Genomic DNA, 19122 nt, shown 5'->3' on the forward strand with positions numbered 1-19122 from the left:
CAGCAATCTCTTGGGTAAAGTGTACAGGTTCCTGGGACGGGTGTTGAGGCAAATGTTTTGAAAGCCGTGCTCCTGTTGGTAAGGGAGGAAAAAATGAACAAGACTCATATGATTCCACTTAAAAATGATTTGAGAAGTCTCCTTTTGACAGCCCTCACCTTACAAAAAGGGAAACAGCCACCAGGAGACATCTCTCGACATTGATTATTCTTTAAATTTGATTCACTCAGGGAAATGTGGAACTAGTCATTATAGAGAAACAGAAGTGTACAATTTTAAACAGAACAGCTCTCGGAGCACATAATGAAGTGTATGAATGGAGAGCAGGCTGTAATTTGGCTATAAATAGTCTCCATTCGCATGATCTTGTGTGCCCTTTATGATTTCCAAACCTTGAGACCCTTTCAGATTGTATTTAAATGTTATTTTTATCATTTTCATTCTACATATTTCCTCTCAGTGCATTTTTGAACAAGTTCCTATCCAGCCTTTTTTGTTCGTGTTGCCTGGTGGTTGCAATGGAATAGTTTTTTGGCTGATGTATTCAATTTTTGTTTTCTGACCCTTGTTCTTCTTTTACCTGCACCAGATGGAAACATTTTAAAAACATTAAAAGAATGTGTGCTTGATTGTTAAAACACTAGCCGGAAAAGTATTTTTGAAAAAAAAAGCAGGCTATTCAGACACTAGAAATGAATGTTTGTAATAATAGTATGTAAGTCTGCTTACTGATAATGGTGGATAATTTAGCTTTCCCCTGTAAACAGATCAAGCAATAAAAATGAACAGGATTTTAGACACCTTCAAGTTACTGAACCACATAGTTGAGCTCAGGTTGAGTCCTATAACTGAGACATCACTGGTTTATGCTGGAGATGATCAGGAATCTTCAGTTTACCACATGGCACCAGGGTTTGAGTCGGCAATTTGACATCACAAGCTCCCTGTGCTGGCTGGGTGTGCAGTGGCACGAACAGCATTTCCACCACTCCTCTGATCAGGACTGATTCCTATAAGGCCCAATGCTGCTAGCATACTGATGGGGTTCTAATGCAAGGGGCACGTGCACAGGCCTCCTCATGTGTTAGTTTAGTTTTTCTTTATTTTTATTGGCGGGATCCAATGATGTGGCACTAGTTATTTTTAGTTGCACAGCTAACTTCAAACCTGCCGTTTTTATTAGTTTCAAAAGGCACTAGCACTGTTTGTTGTTTTTGCAGCTGATTGTTAGACACAATGGGCACACCTTCCCTGCTCTCTAAGTCTTTGGGAAGGCTACATGGCCACATTCATGTCTCCCTGTTTTTTAGGTTAGCTATGAAGTTTTTCCACTGTGGATTTACCTAGTGTGCCACTTTGGAGCAATATAACCCTCATATTATACATAGTATTACACAAACAAACTGGGTCTAAATTGACATTTGTGAATGTATTTTTATAGGGTGATTTGAGTACGCCTAAAGATATTTTTAATATTTAAGTAGGTAGCTGCGTCAGCACGCGTAGGCTGCAAAGGAACAGGGAAGAAGGCTCCACAGCCTAAATGTTGGGTTTCTTTTCTTTTCAGCAAGGAATTAACCTGCTACCTGTTCCTTTTTAATATTTATTTCATCTCCAATTTGTATGCTAAAACTTTTTTTGTCATTATTTTTAAAATGAAGCATTCATTAAGTTCTGTGACTAGTTTTGTGTTTACGTGAAGTTATTTCCAGGTGTGCAGAGTACAATTACTGGGATACAGGGCTGGTAGGATAGGGTTTGTGTGAGCAGGTTATGTAATAAGCATGGAAAGTAATAATGTCATTACAGCAGTACGTTTTTATCCAGATCCCAGTGTTGAAATGTGTTTACTGTTTTTTAGATATGCAATATTCTCACTTAAAGATACATTTCTTAAATTTCATGTAGAGAACTAGATAATCTTTCCAGCTGTTTATTCAGATGTTTATTTTGCTAAATTAGATTAACTCTATTTAAAATATTATAATTTTGATTATTGCACACCTGCAGTGGACCTGAGTCCTGTCCAGGGAGTACCCAGCTTGCTCCCATTACTTACGGAGGCTCTGAAACCCTGAATTGGATTAAGTGGTTAGAAAATGGATGGAAACACACAAACCTGAAATATCATAATAGGATAAGCCTCCATCCCTCCAAGTTACAGTTATTGGAAGAATATTGGAATTTACTGGAATATTGGAATCCCCATCTACTGTATGAACTGACTTTTTTATGCTGCTCTCCTCCACACTGATAACCTATGTGTGGTGAACATACTGGCACACTTTGGCAGCCATCGCATTATTCAGGTGGGGACACATTGATGGTGGTGGAGAGGAGTCCCCATTACCTGTACATTTACAGTCCATTACCTATCAAGCACTTTGAGTGGAGTGTCCACAAAAGAGCTACAGTATGTAAGTGTAAAAATCATTGTCATCATCTAGGCAGGGTCTCGGTGATTCCATCCACCTTCCACTTCTTTATAATCACCTTGACTGTGTTCCAAGGGATCTTAAGGACCATTTTATACCCAACCCCCTGATTTGTGCCTTTTCCACAATTTTGTCCTGTTGTTCTTTTGAAAGCTCCTTTGTGCTCAAGGTTCAGTCTTGTCTTTGAAATGCACTACTCAGCAGAGCGAACCTGCTGAATTTATCCTGAAGTCATATGAATCTCTACAGTTTAACACAGTCAGAGGCCAGTTAACTTTGTGTGTGATTTTGAAGGCATTTGGTAAAACATGATCCAATTAAGCATTAAAAGGAGGTGGGCATTTTTTCCAAACAAGCTATTTCTGTTATTTTTATTTTTCTAAAATATTTTTTTCACAAGGAAGTTGTGGGTGGGATGTGGAGATAAATGAAAAAATAATGAATTTTATTCTGTTTTACGGAATAAAATGTTTTAAGGGAACAAAAGGTGAACATTTTAAGGTGTAGACTTTCTAAAGGCACAGTTTAAGAAAAAAAATAATGCTCTAAATATGTAACTTTATTATTCCACTTTTGTTTTACATTTTTCTGTAAATGTGCATAATTTTAGAGGAAGCATATGAACTCTTTCACATATAAGAAGGGTATAAGAAGGTCTACAAACAAGATGAGGCAATTCAGACTGTTTAGCCCATTTGGTAGTGGGCAGTTAACTGATCCAAGAACCTAATCTCTTGAAGGGTGATCAGTAGTTTAAAAAACAAAAAACAGGAGTTGTGATTTTTAAAGGCAGGCTGACTGCAGAGAGATTTTGAGGAACAACGTCTTCCCATTTGTGTGTGAGCTCCTGTTAGACCCTGCATTCCTGTCATTTCTTCTGCAACCACACTTCTCCGAACCCACTGCTTTGGGATCTCGCCCACATGCTTGGGCTGGGAGGCTTTCTCGGCGTATTTATTTAACATTGTCTAAATCAGTGGAAACATTCAATAATTCTACATTTAGTGACAGATACAGTACCTCACATATGTACAGTACGTTGTTGACTGGCTCAGTAAGAGTCACAGCTCAAACTGTGATAATTGTTTTTATTCAGAAATTTTGTTCTGTGTTGAGTTTCAGCAGCTCAAGGAATACTTTTTAAAATCTTTTTTTTTTCCTTTATATCTCTTTTCGGTATTACAATTTTGAGGTAAGTTCAATCTTCATGTTTTTTTTTGTTTTTTTTGTTTAATCGGACACTTTCTTGCTTTGAAGACAACGTGTTCAAATCAAGAATTGTGACTGTGTGTTTTGATAAAGATTTGTTGCAATCTGTGATCTATGACATTTTAACTGATGTTTTTTTTTTTACGCAGCGAATTAAAAAACCATAAGGGCTGTATATTCAACACTTGGTACAAAAGACAAAGATCAATTTTGATGTTTCAAAAAAGACAAATGTTAAAGTGATTAATACTAGAAAGGTTTTGTCTCTTACAGTTTTTAGTAATTTGAATTTCTTAGGGGTGATTTGGATTTTAATGTTGCAGAAAAAAATATGTAGACACGCACCTCTAGTTTCCAAATATCTTTAATACTGAAACTTTATATGAAGGAAATTTCAGGAATACTGGATTTGCTGTAATTTATGTAAGGTGGATTTTAAAATCAAGTTGCTTTCAAAACCCTGTATGTTGCCTTTGAAGTGTGGCTAAGTGCACTTTCTGCTTCTCAGACAGATTATTATCTCCAGAGGAGAGCTGTGATTGGATGCTGTGCTTGTATCCTTAGTAACCCTAACTATGAGTGCTGGCTGTTACATTTCTGAAATCAGTGTGATGTGTATTTCAGTTATCTTACTGTGGAGAGGTAGGATTCTAAAAACAACGAATGTTCTCAGGCTCAGCTGCTGACGAAATAATGTTTAGAACATTATTAAAAATGCGAAAGTAACATGATCAAACGTGGTCAAATCTCAATTTTACAGAAGCTACATCTTATTTAGATTTTTCACCTTTAGTTTATATACTATGGAAATTGTTTAATTTCTATACCACTTTGCAACAAGCAAAGTGATTCTGTTCAAAATTATTATTTTTCTGTTTACTGTACTTTTTATGTTTTATTTATATGTGGTGCCTTGAGAATTTTCTGCCTCAAAGGGTGCTACAAAAAATAAAGAATGGTCTTTTTTCTGTTTATTTTTTTCTACAGTTCATTTGAAATATTAATGTGTCTTGGCATTAGCTGGAGAAATTAATGTTTATATCTATATATATGATATATTCTGAGCTTTTAAAGAAACTAATAACTGAAAATCAATTATACAGATTTTGTGTATTGATTAAATGTGACATAATTTGACACCATTAGGCACTAACCTGTTTAAAGCACTGAATCGTCTCTTTAGGGTCTTGAATGGACATAGATGCTGAGGTAATTTAACCTGCTGAATTTCAAACCTGGTGAAAATCACAGAAATTAACTATCATTAGCAAGAGAACAACACACTTTTGCATCAGTATGTTATAGACTGGACTAAGTCACTTCAGGAGCAGTCACCAGCAGTGCAGCTGTGTGCTCTTTAGAAATTAATTAAGGTTTTGTGTTTAGGTCCTTGTCAGCTGTAAGTACTGTTAGTGTAGCGCAGACACACAATGTTAAGTCAATTGTTATGGGGAGGTCCAAGAGTTTTGCCGTGAATCACTGCAGAACTCTGTGTTTGTTGAGGGCAGTATGCCATTATCTGGGATCATTGCTTGCTGATGTGACATCCTTCCATGTGACATGGATCCTCAAGGTGCTCCAGTTACGATTTCTTGCAAGATGAGAATGTGACAGTAATTTTGTGGATTCCCTACTATCCACACTTGAGTCCGATGAACATCATTTTTTGTCCATCCTCAAAGTCTGGACTGTGCACAACATAAAACCTACACTTTTCTCCACTTTCTACCTGAATCACATACTGTATTGATTCCCTACACAACCTTAATCCTGGTGGGAGTACAATTGTAGAAAACAACTAAGTGCTGTTCTCCCCAGGCAATGTCTGTCTCTATTCCCAATAAAGAAAATGCTGGAAAGCAGAAAACAGATCATTAGCTCTTCGATGATGTGTGGGAGTCTCTTCTAAAGACAGAACTTTCCTTATCAGTCTGTCCTGAGCATGAGTTAATTCAAAATTACTCACCATTTATATCCATCAAAAGTCAAATGTTCTAAAACATACCTGTATGTCCAGGCTCCCGTGAAGCGTAGTTCAGGACCCTATGCAGACGGTATAATCCGGAAGTAAGTGGAGAAGGACAACAGGGAAGAGACGTAAAGGATCAGGACGGGTTGACAGACAGGGGGGTGTGACAGCGGTGATCCAGTGCTTAGGGGGCGTGGCGCAGGCAAACAAGTCCAAACAGTCCAAGGGGGAAATCCGGGGCGCTGTCTAAAGTCCAAAACCGGGTGATTCATCCAAAATGAAACAAACAAGGTTAAAATCAGGAACGGGACCTGAAACAGGGACAGGGAATAAAGCCAGGATAACGAGGCCAGGCGCTCCGAGCCCCAGACTCAGACGGTCAGGATGCTGGGGTGAAGCCTATGCCATCAGGTCTCCCCTGGACCCACTGGTAGACGGGCTTCTGGGCGTCCATACTGAGCCAGGAATAGTGAGAGCGCCAGGCTTAAATAATGAGAAACAAAACAGGAGGCAGGTACACATAATCAACTAAAATACAAAAGGGTCAGAGCGCCCTTAAGAGGAGGGATCCCAATCGAGAGAATACCCTGATGTAAGCACTATCTGTGATCAATATAGTTAAGAACTGGCTTTGCTGTTTCATACGTGTTGGGGCTCAGACAGTCTGCTCCCATTTTGGTTGTCTGTTTTTGAAACCCTCTCAGCAGTTTTGGAAATAGATATTTTGCCTTCCCGTGTGCCAGCTAGCATTGGAGTTTTGCCTGACAAGGCCAGTATAACTATATCACAAGCTGACACCTTAGCCTTTGCCACCCTGCTGGCAGGTTGCTTAATTTTTCTGGCATAGAAGTAGGCTATCTACCCTTCTTATACAAGCTGATTTAAACATTTTTGTATTATTTAAAATTGGAAAATGTATATCATTGACATCATAATCATTGACTTCAGGAGGGCCCGTGCTGCTAGCTTCCCACTGTACATCAACGGCTGTGGAGACAGTTAGAAGCACCAAGTTTATTGGTGTACACGTTACAGATGACTTCACTTGGTCCCTCAATACCACCTCCCTAGCCAAGAAAGCACAGCAGCATCACAATGTCCTGCAGTGACTGAGGAGGGCAAACCTTCCCCATTCTTACCACATTTCACAGAAGCACCATTGAGAGCACCTTGACCAGCTGTATCACTATTTGGTTTGGGAATTGCAATGCTTCAGACCGCAAGACCCTGCAACAAATTGTGGAAACAGCTGAAAACAGCATTGGAGCCTCCCTCCCTTCCATTTCTGTCATCTACGCTGCAAACGCTGCATACAGCGGCCTCCATTATAGTAAATGACCCCCTCCCACCCCTTCCATAAACTCTTTGCCCTCATACCATCTGGAAAAAGATATCGCAGTGTGTGGGCTAGCTCCACCAGACTCTGTAAAAGTTTTTTCCGCATGCTATCAGGCTCCTCAGCACCCTGGAATCTACTTGCACCCACTCCAATTCCAGAAACAGGGTTTAAATCCCCCTAGTGTTTTTGTGTATATTGTATTACATATTTACCTTAGTAATTTGCACTTTGCATTATGTGTATCCTGTCTACAATGTCTATGTCAGTGTCCTGTCAGTCCTGTCTATATTTGCACCGTGGACCAGGAGGACCAGGAGATATTTCCACTGTATACTTGTATATGGCTGGAACGACAAATAATCATGAACTGATCTTGATATTACACTTAGGGGTGCCAGGGAGATGTTTCTAAAGGCATGGCAACCTTTTCTCATATACAGTATGTTCTTTATCTTACTCTGACTGTAGTCTATTAGTTATGCAAGTTATCTCGGCTGCTGTAGCTACTTAGAAATGCTTCTTTTATCTGCCTCTACTCATTTGCTTCCTCACATGCAGTCATGTAGCTTGTACAAAGTTATCTTGAGGTTACCTTAGAAGGAGCTTTTGCATCAGATACTGCTAGCTCTGAGTGAACTGACGAGACAGCAGTTTTATGGATCTGCTTTAACATCCGCTTGTGGTAGAAAGGGCAACTCCTCAGATAGGTTACACCTGGCAGTACGGGTTGGGGTCAAACACAGGTTCTTCCTGTCAGCTGGTAGCACTGCTGTGTTTTAATGTAGTTCTGGTTGATGGATGGGCGCTGAATGACACAGGAGCTTTGCAAAGTTGATGTACTGAAATACTCATGCCTTTGGAATTGCAATAGCAAGGTTATTCATCACCTGTAGGCTGACAGTTTGCAGACTTACAGTACAACCCCTCAAAAACACTTCTAGAAGAAAAACAAAACAATGGACTTCAGAATTATGTAAGGAAAAGGTGAGACTGCATTAAATATAAGACTAATCGCACCTGTTAACTACACTCAGTAACATCATAGATTTTGTCAAACAAATTTTTTGCTTTATGTCATTGTTAGAGAAATAATCTAAATTAAATCACAAGAATTCATTAACATGAACACATAATAACAAAAAAAAACACCTCAGCTCACATAGTTGAGAGTAAAGCTACAACCGTCATTTTCTGTTAAACACAAGGATGTACTGTAGGTCAGCTATGGCCAAAGAACAGGGAGTCCCCTGCATTACATGTGAGGGATCTGTTAACCAGTCATACCAGTCTGTTTATGTTTGGCCAACTGGATAAAAGAACCATCTGCTGTGACTGAGAAAGAAACCTGCGAGTGCTGTTGCGGGAATACTAAATACAATACTAAAAAGGAATATTACATCCTTAACATTTTCTTGTTTGTTTTGTTGTTGAGAAGCATGCATACCTTAGATTGTCATCATTTATTGTTGCTTCAGCACTTGATTTTAACAAGAGTTTTTTGGTCATTTTTAAATTACCGGCCCCAAAATTAACTAGCTTGGTCATCACCTTACCTACCATCACCTGCCTATGACTGCTTTTTTGTCAGTCAGGATTTCATGGTTTCTCGCATCTATATTTAGGGTTTTGACCCTGTCAGAATAGAAACCTGTACTGTACCAGGAACAGGTTGCAGTATATTTATATAAATAGTTATAGAAATGTTATGAGGAAATCATGGCACATTAATTTTACTTTTTGTATAGCCCTTTACAGCCTTCAGAATAAACTGCTTATCCAAAATTGATGGAGAAATGTATTAACATTATAACATCAGCCTCAGTATCTGTCTTTTACATTATTTTAGAAAATTATAAGGACTAATATTGAGTTCAATATGTCCTGTATGTGTATTTATTTTTACCTAAAACATACTACTAATATCTATGAAAGGCACTGTAAGCATGGATGCTTTTGAAATTTGTACCGGCATTCTGTATATCCTGCAGACTACAGAATAAATATACAGTAGAAGATTACAGTATATTTATTACCATACGTTGCTGTTTGTGGTTTGTTATAGAAACAGTAGTTGGAGGCAATGCCATCTGTCCATCAGTATTAGACAATATTACATGTCAAGAAAGAATTCCAATTCACTGGATACCTCATTATGCTTCCATTTAGATACCTTGAACTTTTAAAATTCTTGTTACACCCCTCCTTCAATGCCGGTAGAGGCCAGGTTTATGTGGGCTCTTCGATATTCCAGAAGGGGTATAGTGTTTTGCAAGATCATACACTTTCCCACAATGATTCTTAATCTGACGTCCCCAGGCAGATATCTAGTTCTGAGGGAGTACGTGATTCTAAGGACTAGTACAGTATGTGTCAGTTTTCTGAAACCTGTTGAGCAGATTTACTGATAGTGCTCCTCTTACCCCCTATAGGTACACTTGATCTTACCCAAAGGTGCAATTTGTCTTTTCAACAGAAGTCAGACGGTTTGTTTCTTATTACAGAGGTGTTTTATGTTGTAAATAGAAGCAGCTGCTGCACTTCTTTTGACTCCACAATCATCAGCAACTTTCCATTGCATAAGTGACAACGTTAATCTTGGATGCATTTTTTTGTTGACTGATACAGTAAGTCACTTTGTGAATGACAGAGCATGCTGCAAGCACTGCATCTGTTTGAGTTGGTACTGATTTTTTCTCATTGGCACCCCTACTGTGCAGCTGTTCTGACCACTGTAAACTCACATAGATGGCACACTGTCCCAGAGCTGGTAACACCATCTGTCACCGGTGCTTGCCACTGCTTCACATGGAACAATACTGACGCTGCAAGCTTTCATGTCACACTCACAGGCATCCTGACACCAGAGGTCTGCGTTGTTTGTCTCTTGGCTTCAGCAACTTGCACATATTGCAGCTCCCTGGAGATGCGTCCTTTGAGCCAGTAAAACCATCCCTACATGAGGGGGTGTTGGGAGGCTTGACATGTTTGCCCTGTTGAAGACTTCAGTACTTGAAACTTTATCCATCTACTAAATGGCAAGCTTTGACAAAGGCAGCAGAGATGGAAGTTATTGAGTTTCCTTTCTTGGCAGTTGTAAGTTGTTTGCATCTCACTGTAATATCATAACAATACTGAGAATGCATAACTTATATTTAGAATGACGTAGAATATTTAGAATCTCTTGTCTCCAAGCAGTCAGAGAATGTCAATTCAATACTTTTACTAGTGGGATGCAGTGATCTTTCTCACTGTGAGAGGCAACCCACAGTGGCTATGCACCTACTGTAAGATGTGTAACCCCTCATCTTTTTCCCCTATTGTTGAAGGGTTCTCACTGTGGAATGCTGTAGCATTTGAACTCTCAGACAAACCAATCATCTAGGCCACTTTCACAACCTCACAGTCTAATTTCAGGTAAAGTCTGATTCCACTCCATGGGAAGCCTAAGTTCACCAGTTGCCTATTGGGGCCACACTAATTTTATATGAGGGTTAACTCCCTTAGTCTTTGACAGTCCGTAAACCATATTTATGCTTCCCGGGATCCAGCAAACTTCAGCCTTTGGCTTCAAGGTGTTTGGTTTCTGGATGTTGCTGCATGAACATACTGTACTGCAAACACCATCATGAGGCAGAGGTTATGTACTGGCAGAAGAGACCTATGCACTCTGCTTTCTCTTTGTGACAAATACATATATTTTTTCTTGAATGTCTACTGCCTGTAATTTAATATTCAAGCTTCTTAAGCTTTTATGAGAAACTTTATTGAATGCCTTCTAAAAATCTAAGTAGACAATTTAATATGCTTTGTTTCTATCTATTACTGCTTTACCTAGTTCAAAGAAGTCACGTTAGTTAAGCATTACCTACTGGCAAGTAGTGGGGGTGGTTACACTAGTTATACAGTACCAATATGTAAATGACATAACCACTTTACATTCTGTACAATGTAGCCATTATCAGCCAGTGAAGAGACACAGACTATGCCTAGTGACACCCCTGTTTAATTGTATCTTTTCAAAGTCCATGCTACCTAACCTAACCCATGGATTGCCATTGTCATACAGATGGTCTTCTAGTTATAATTATCATATCCATGACTTCAAAGTGAGGAGAGGCTAGTCTAGCTTTCTCATGTCATGGATGGTTTTTACATTAACAATTTTCCAGTGAAGAGGTATTCCTCGGGGTGGAAGACATTTGGGAATTGAGTAAGATATTTTGTTTCCTTAATGACAGTTTGTAGAATACTCTCTGGCCCTGAAGATTTTTTAAGTGCTTCTAGTCACTTTAACACTTCTGCCTCATCTCATTTGGAAACTTCGTCTTTCCTCAGCCAGGCATGTGTTGTGAATTTCTTCCTTGGTATAAACACCCGAGTGAAATATTCATTTTCATGTACTGGAGTGGACAAAAAAAATTGTGCTCTTTCACTAATATAAAGTCATTTGAAAGGGTGCTGGACCAGCAGTATGGCCTGTACGTTCTGTGGCATAGTGTCTACCTGTATCTGGAATTTTGCTGGAGGGATGGGGCACCATTCTTCCTCAAGAAAGTCAATCAATTTCTGCCTGGTTGATGAAGATGGAAAATAAGACTGCCTCAGGTGTGGTTACAGAATATCCCACCCTAACATCAGTGTCGTGCACTCATCGAAACACTGGGCGACCACACATGCTCTGTGGATGGGGTCATCATCCTGGAAGACACCCCTCCAGGCAGGAAAGAAATGCTGCAACGTGGGATGAAGATGATTACTCAGTATCTTTAAAGATTGATTTACAGTGACCTTCCCTTAAAGAGAAGGGAGTATCATAAAATGCAGTGGGTTGAGGTGGGACACCGTGTGTCATTCAACCCCACAGAGAAATGTTAAAACCAGCATCAAAATCCCACAATACAACATCTTTAACCTGGTGAAAGCATGCTTCACAGCGTTACAGCTTATATTTCTTTCAACAGTGGAATGTGACTTTCGCATTAGGTCACATTAGAAACTCTCCTCCTGATGATGCTGAATATTGATCACTGATAATGCTTGTGGTCTGAAATGATAACTTTCTTTTGATGCTCAGATTGCATAAACAACATCTTTAATATTGCAGAACACTGCATTGTTCTTACCTGTACTGTATTTTATGATTGTTTGTCTTAATCTCTTTTGCAAAAATGTCCCTCCTCCTCAGGGCTCAGTGCTTGTAAAACCCCAGATTTCCTGAAGGAATTGTGATTTTTTTCTAGTATTTAGAGCAGTAATCTTGAAATGTAATGCCCAGATTAATTGCTCCATAAATGTAATCTTCCTGACAAACTAGGGCATGCTGCAATCAAATACCAGAATCCAAATATGGTATCGAGCCAGTAAGATTTATAGCATAATGACAGTGGTTTGAAAGCTCACCAGGTATGGTCAGACCCATGTGTTTGAGGTAAATTTTCTCTTCCCACTATTTAAGAAGATGTTATTGTTTTTTGAGGACTACCAATGTCCCTTTCTACGAAGCTTGCCAAAAAGGACGTGTGCGAATGCTCGAATGGAATGTTTCAGAGTTCCCATAACAATCAATTTGTGCTTGACTATGAAGTCTGTTTTAGCAAATCAAATCTTGACACCTGTAGAACTGTTTTAGAAGTCATACTGTATGTGAGCTGTGAACCTAGCTCTATGTCCTATACAGTATGTCTTTTGATACTTTAGGTATTGTTTTGATGACTGGAGGCTAATTTTAAAAATTACCAGGATTTCTGTTTTTGTTCCTCTTGACTTTTTCCCATAAAACTTTATTTTGTAATAAGCAAAATACCACAATCAAAATATTTCCCACAGACCTTTGTGTGATCTTAGATGTAAGTCTTGTCAATTAAGTAGGATAAGTAAGTTTTAGTTAAATGTTATACCCATACTGTTACCCAATCCCAGATCTAACTCTGGCCTTTGCCAGATTTTATTTCAAGAAAAACTTTCAAGCAAATGGTGAGAGAATATTTTGAATGTCCCATGAGAAAGACCGACATTCAATGTATTATAAATACAACTGAACTACGATTGGTATTATATAATAACTAAAACTTACACTGTTTATATTCACTATACAGTATATACTGTAGAATCTAATCACACTGGCTTCTCCCTCTATAGCTCCACCAGGGCCCCTGATTAAGACGGCTTTTTAAAGTAAACCATGAATCTATAGTGAGTAAAATACACTGCAGGAAGAGATGTTGAAACTTCACTATTAATGTCAAAAGCGTATAAAAATACTGTGAATTTGCTATTATCCCCATCGAGCAATATTCTCAGCATCTTCTCTCCCTGCTTATGGATACTTTGAAATTCAATATTTATGATAAAGTATAATGTAAAGGAAAAAAATGATTTTTTGGGGGGTATTTCTGTGCTCTTGAAGGGAGAGATATCAACAGAGGAAGCTGAATGTATTGGGAAGGAGTGGTGGCTTGTACTATACAATCTTCCTTTCCTGTACTTCTAAGGGGGCAACAGTGTCATTAGTCCCTATGCCTTTCAATTATTTTAAGTTAAGAAAGCCTTCTTACTGTGGGATAAATTTGTCCTTTATGCAAAGTGGTAACATCACCATACTCTGTTCACATAGACACAGGACGGTTCCTAAGCCACCTTTCAGACATATCAAAATCAGAATCACTTTACATTACATGTACGGTATAAGGACTGGTGTCTTGATGCAGAAACAGAAACTATTCAATAATACATACTGTATATATTACACACACAGAGTATGCACAGGTCCACAATTATATACACACCATGCCCTGTATTCATGTGTTTTGGTTAAGCAGGGTGACAGTTGTGGGGAAGAAGCTGTTTGGGTGCCAGGCATTTTTTTTGATTGACCGGTAGCATTATCCTGGGGCAAGGTTTTGAAGTAGATGGTGTCCTGGATGAGGATCGCCAATCTTATCTGCTCGCATCTTTAGTCTGAGTTAAACAGGTCTTCAGTAGATGGATAATGGCAGCCGATGACTCTCTGCACAGGGGACAATGCATTGCAATTTTCCTCTAGAGTTTGAGAGAATTAGAGTCTAAAAAAAAGAATCCAGAGAATTTGCCAAATCAAACATCTGTATAGGCTGTGGGAAAGCTCTCAGCAATGGCTCGGTAAAAATAAATGGGCTGGAAAACACTGAGATTTTTCAGCTGACGCAGGAAATACACTTTCTGGAGCACTTTCTTCGTATTGCTGATAACATTTGCATCCCATCTGAGGGTGTTAGAGATGGTTATTCCTAGAATCTTGAACCACTCCACCATACTCAATAAGACCTTGTTGATTCTAGGGGGATGTGTTTTGGAGGATTTTTCCAAAAGTCAATTCCACTGTTTTGAGATGGTTTGTCACATTTGTAATCCTTCCCCTTAAGGATGCTCCAGCTCTTTCACATTTTAGTTGATTTTGTACACCTCCTCCCTCTTCCAGCCTTTCCCTACAAAAGCCAGACGCTCACTGTATGCTGGGCTCTGCATTGGAAGACGGATGCCCGGAGGCCCGCCTACCACCAAGTCGCCCTACATTCGCGGCTAGAGGGCATAGGCCTCCTATCGGCGTCCTGAACCAGCCGAGTCCTGCGCTTGGAGCGCCTGGTCCCATTAATCGTTTTAATTCCCTGTCCTTGCACCAGATCCCGTTCCGGCTTTTAACTATGTTTTGTTTTCGTCTCCTCCTGGATTTCACGTTTTTTTGGACTTCGCCCTGGTTTTCCCCCTGGACTCCCTCTGATTTGTTTGCCTGGACCACGCCCCCACTGACCCACCAGAGTGGTGTCATCTGCAAACCTGAGTAGTTTGACAGAGGGGTCGCTGGAGGTCCAGTCATTTATAAATAAGTAGTAAGTAAGTGAGGCCACAACACAACCTTGAGGCACACTGGTGTTCACAGAGAAGCAGACTGACATACTGTAAGAGTCCATCCACATATTGCCGTTTGTTTGTTTGAAAGTTGATGATCCACTGGCAGATAGAGGGGACTATTCAGATGATACAGTTTATTGTGGAAGAAATAATCTTTTGTTTATTCACTATTTGTCTTAAAATGAAAAAAAAATGCCAAAAGAAGGCATCTGTACCCACATGGTATATTTCCAATTAATCACGAAAAGGCTGGTATCAAAGTATCAAAAGGTTATGTTAACTTGTTGTATTCTAAGATTAATGCAAAGAATCTAATGAAAAATGATAGTGATAGAGTATGAATTCATAGTAGCTTAAAAACATCTTCACTTATGAAGATGAAATCAACAGCAGCTGAAAAATCAACAGCAGCTGACCTTTCTATGTATTTCTAGGATTAATGTCCTTGGCTGGTGGTCTTCCTGCGCTATATTTATAAAAAGATTGGCTTCTGATCCCCTTGAAAAATGATAGGGCCAGATGGCCTGAGATTCGGTAGCCACCATAACCAGTTTATACAGTACAAGAAATAAAAATGAACACATTCATGTAACACCCCTGGGGACATATAAAAAATTTACAGAGACATTTTAATGTTAAAATTAATGTTTTTTTTAAGTTTATATATAATTGCACAAAGCTTTTAGGTTACTGAAGGTTTACGTAAAACAACTACAGTGCCTATAGAAAGTCTACACTTCCCTTGAACTTTTTCGCATTTTATTGTGTTACAGCATGGAACCATGATGTATTTAACTGAGAATGTTTGCCACTCATGAACACAAAGTACTCTATAATATCAAAGTGAAAAAAACATCCAAACATTTTATTAAATTAATTAAACATAAAAAATAGAAAATAATTGAATGCATAAGTATGACTCTTGGTGGTCTCCCTTACTACGGCCCCTCCTGCCCAGACACTCAGTTCTGGGCAGATTAACGGTTGTTCCATATTTTCTCAGCTTTTTAATGATGGACTTTACTGTGCTTCGAGGTGTATGCAATACCTTGGAAATTTTCTTATATCCTTACCCTGACTGGTATTTTTCAAGAACCTTGTCTCAGTTCTGCTTGGAATGTTCCTTTGCCTTCATGGAGTAGTGTTTCCTGGGGAAGCTCCCAGACTCAGGTGTATTTAATCTGAAATCATGTGAAACACCTAAACTGCACACAGTTTGACTCCAGTCAAGTAATTATGTGACTTGGAGAAGAGAGTTGGTTATTTCAGAGGTAATTTAGGTGTGTCAAAGCAAGGGGGTGAATACTTATGCATTCAATTATTTTTGTTTTTTTTATTTTTAATTAATTTAGTAAAATGTATGGAATTTTTTTTACTGTGGCATTATAGAGTACTTTGTGTTCATGAGTGGCAAAAATTATCAGTTAAATACATCATGGTTCCATGCTGTGATACAATAAAATGTGAAAAAATCCAAGGGTGTAGACTTTCTATAGGCACTGTAAAAAAAGAGCCTCATGTACTGTATACCATATATGTTATCACTAGTGCTTAGTCAACTGGTTGAATGAGATTCTTTTGCATCACTTTGTTGTTATTTGAAATAAGAAACTATGATCTTTCCTTTTCCTCAGTGAAGTGTCAGCAACTGAACTCCTGTTCCTGTTTTCTATCTCCGCTTTCTGTGTTCACCAGAAATTTCAAGGTCACTGGTCAGTGTCTGTGAAAGCTGATGACTAACATAGCATTAACTCACTTTTATTGAATGAATTTAGCGTTCCTTTTTTCAATTCTTTACCATCTACACTCATAATACAGTCTCTTTCTCATATACACACACAAGGTCTTCTCATGTTATGTGAAAAGTTTATGTTTATTGGATCCATTTGTTCATTATCAGATCATCATTTATCCAATCAATCAATCAATCAAGGTTTATTTATCAGTGCACGAACAGAACAGCATGCAGCTGTGTTGTCGGCCATGAAATGCTTCTATCTGTGAGCTCGTAAAGAGGGATAGAAGAGAAGAAGGACAGAAATTTACATGGATTAGATTAAGATTAGGATACAATAATTACACAATTGCAATTTACAATACAATTTGCAGATTGTGTGAACGTAACAGAAGGAGATATGGTATGATAGGAGGTATTTAGCGCTGTTCGTATGTGTCCTGAGAGTGCAAGTGACGGGAGGGCGCCAGTACACCCTACAGTATCAGTTCAAGGAGGTTGCCTATTCTCCAGCAGCCATTTGGGTAATTGCAGGCGTCTGCTGTGGTTGGCTGTTGAGCAGTGTAACTGCCTGGGGGAAGAAGTTGTTTTGAGACCTGTGGTCTTGGTCTGTATACTCCGGTACCATTTTCCGGATTGCAGTAGAGAGAACAGGTTGTGGTCAAGATGACTGGGGTCCCTAAAGATAGACCTGGCCTTCTTGAGGCATCTAACAGAGTAGATATCCTCGATGTTTGGAAGCGAACAGCCGGTAGTGTTTTGTGCCAGTTTCACCACTCTCTTGAGTACCTTGCACTCTTGGACATAACAGTTACCATACCAGGTGTAGAGGAGCTAGTTTGCACATGGTGACGTCATCGCCCTCCCTGTGAGTAGCAGGGACCTTAGCCGCCTGGGCTGAGGGAGATCTCCTTTAGCTCATGGGGCTTGTTCCCTGTTGTATTACACCAGAGACCTGGGTTCGCGCCCCAGATGTTGAGGGACAAATTGGCAGGGTGGAGTGACAAAGGCATGAGCCCACGCGGAACCACAATGGTCACACAGGCAGTGATGCAGCTGGTTAGGATGCTTTCAGTGGTGCACGTGTAGAAATTGGTCAGGACGTGTAACTGCATGCCGAACTTCTTTAGTCTGCGGAGAAAGAACAGACGCAGCTGTGCTGTCTTGGCTACAAGGTTGGTGTGGTGGGTCCAGGTTAGATTGTCTGTGATGTTGACACCTAGGAATTTGAAGCTGTTGACTCTATCCACTGTGGACCCGCTGATGTGAATGGGTGCGTGGTCTATTCCTTGATGCTTCCTGTAGTCCACGATCAACTCCTTAGTTTTGCTAGTGTTCAGAGAGAGGTTGTTGTCCTAACACCATGCTGACAGCGTTTCTGCCTCCTCCCTGTATGCGGACTCATCACCGTTTGTGATCAAGCCGATGATCGTTGTATCGTCCACAAACTTAATAATCAACCTTGTTTTGTTCCTGGCAACACAGTCATGGGTGAATAGGGAGTAGAGGGGAGGGCTGAGTACGCAGCCCTGGGGGGCACCTAAGTTCAGAGTCAGAGTGGAGGATGTACTTGTGCCTATTCTCACTACCTGTGGTTGGCCCGTCAGAAAGTCCAGGATACAATTGCAGAGAGGGGAGCTTAGTCCTACAGAAGGTCCTGGAGCTTGGTGATAAACCTTGAGGGTACAATGGTGTTGAATGCTGAGCTGTAATCAACAAACAACATTCTCACATATGTTCCTTTCTTATCTAGGTGTGAAAGGGTAGTGTGAAGAGCTGTGGTTGATCTGTTCTGTCGATATGCAAATTGCAGCGGGTCCAAGGTGTCAGGCAGTAAGGAGGAGGTGATGTGTGCTTTGATCGGCCGCTCGAAGCACTTCATGATGATGGATGTGAGGGCAACGGAGCAGTAGCCATTTAGGCAGTTCTTGGGGATCGGGATGGTGGTGGTTTTCTTGAAGCAAGAGGAGACTGTGCATTGAGTGAGGGAGAGATTAAATATGTCCATGATCTGTTCATCTGCGCAGGCCTTCAGGACGCGACCAGGGATAGCATCGGGGCCAGGAGCTTTGCGTGATTGGTCATTTTAAAGACTTTTGTACACGTCAGCTCTTGAGACAGCCAGTGGGTGTTCCCCCTTGGTTTACTGGCATTTTCTGAGCTGGTTTTGTGTTATGGACTTCGAACCGTGCGTAAAATGAATTGAGTTGATTGGGGGGAAAGGCGGTGTGTGTCGTGTTGCTGAGTCTCGCTTTGTAGTCTGTAATGGTGCGGATTCAGTTCCACATATTCCAAGTGTCCCGATCGTCATGATAGTGTGATTCCAGTTTTACTCTGTAGTTACAGTATATTTAGCTTTTCTGATGGCTTTTCTGAGAACGGATCTGGATTTTCTGTACTTGTCCTTGTCTCCAGAGTTGAAGGTGGATGTTCTAGCTCTGAGTTTAGCTCGTACTTCGCCATTTACCCACAGTTTTTGATTTACAGTGCCTTGCGAAAGTATTCGGCCCCCTTGAACTTTTCAACCTTTTGCCACATTTCAGGCTTC

The 19122-nt window shown here is 39.9% G+C and overlaps 1 protein-coding gene across 1 annotated transcript in view; it reads left to right on the forward strand.

Annotated features, from left to right (window-relative positions):
- Positions 1 to 71: 71 nt before the first annotated feature.
- The window catches only part of fhl5 (four and a half LIM domains 5), a 33696-nt gene continuing 14645 nt past the window's right edge, over positions 72 to 19122 (forward strand). The window contains exon 1 of the mRNA XM_088626786.1: positions 72 to 3627. The gene's annotated coding sequence lies outside the window, so the exon portion shown is untranslated. The remainder of the gene's footprint in view (positions 3628 to 19122) is intronic.

Source organism: Lepisosteus platostomus, chromosome 3, assembly GCF_059453375.1.
Source record: "Lepisosteus platostomus isolate fLepPlt1 chromosome 3, fLepPlt1.hap1, whole genome shotgun sequence".
Classification (NCBI taxonomy): Eukaryota; Metazoa; Chordata; class Actinopteri; order Semionotiformes; family Lepisosteidae; genus Lepisosteus; species Lepisosteus platostomus.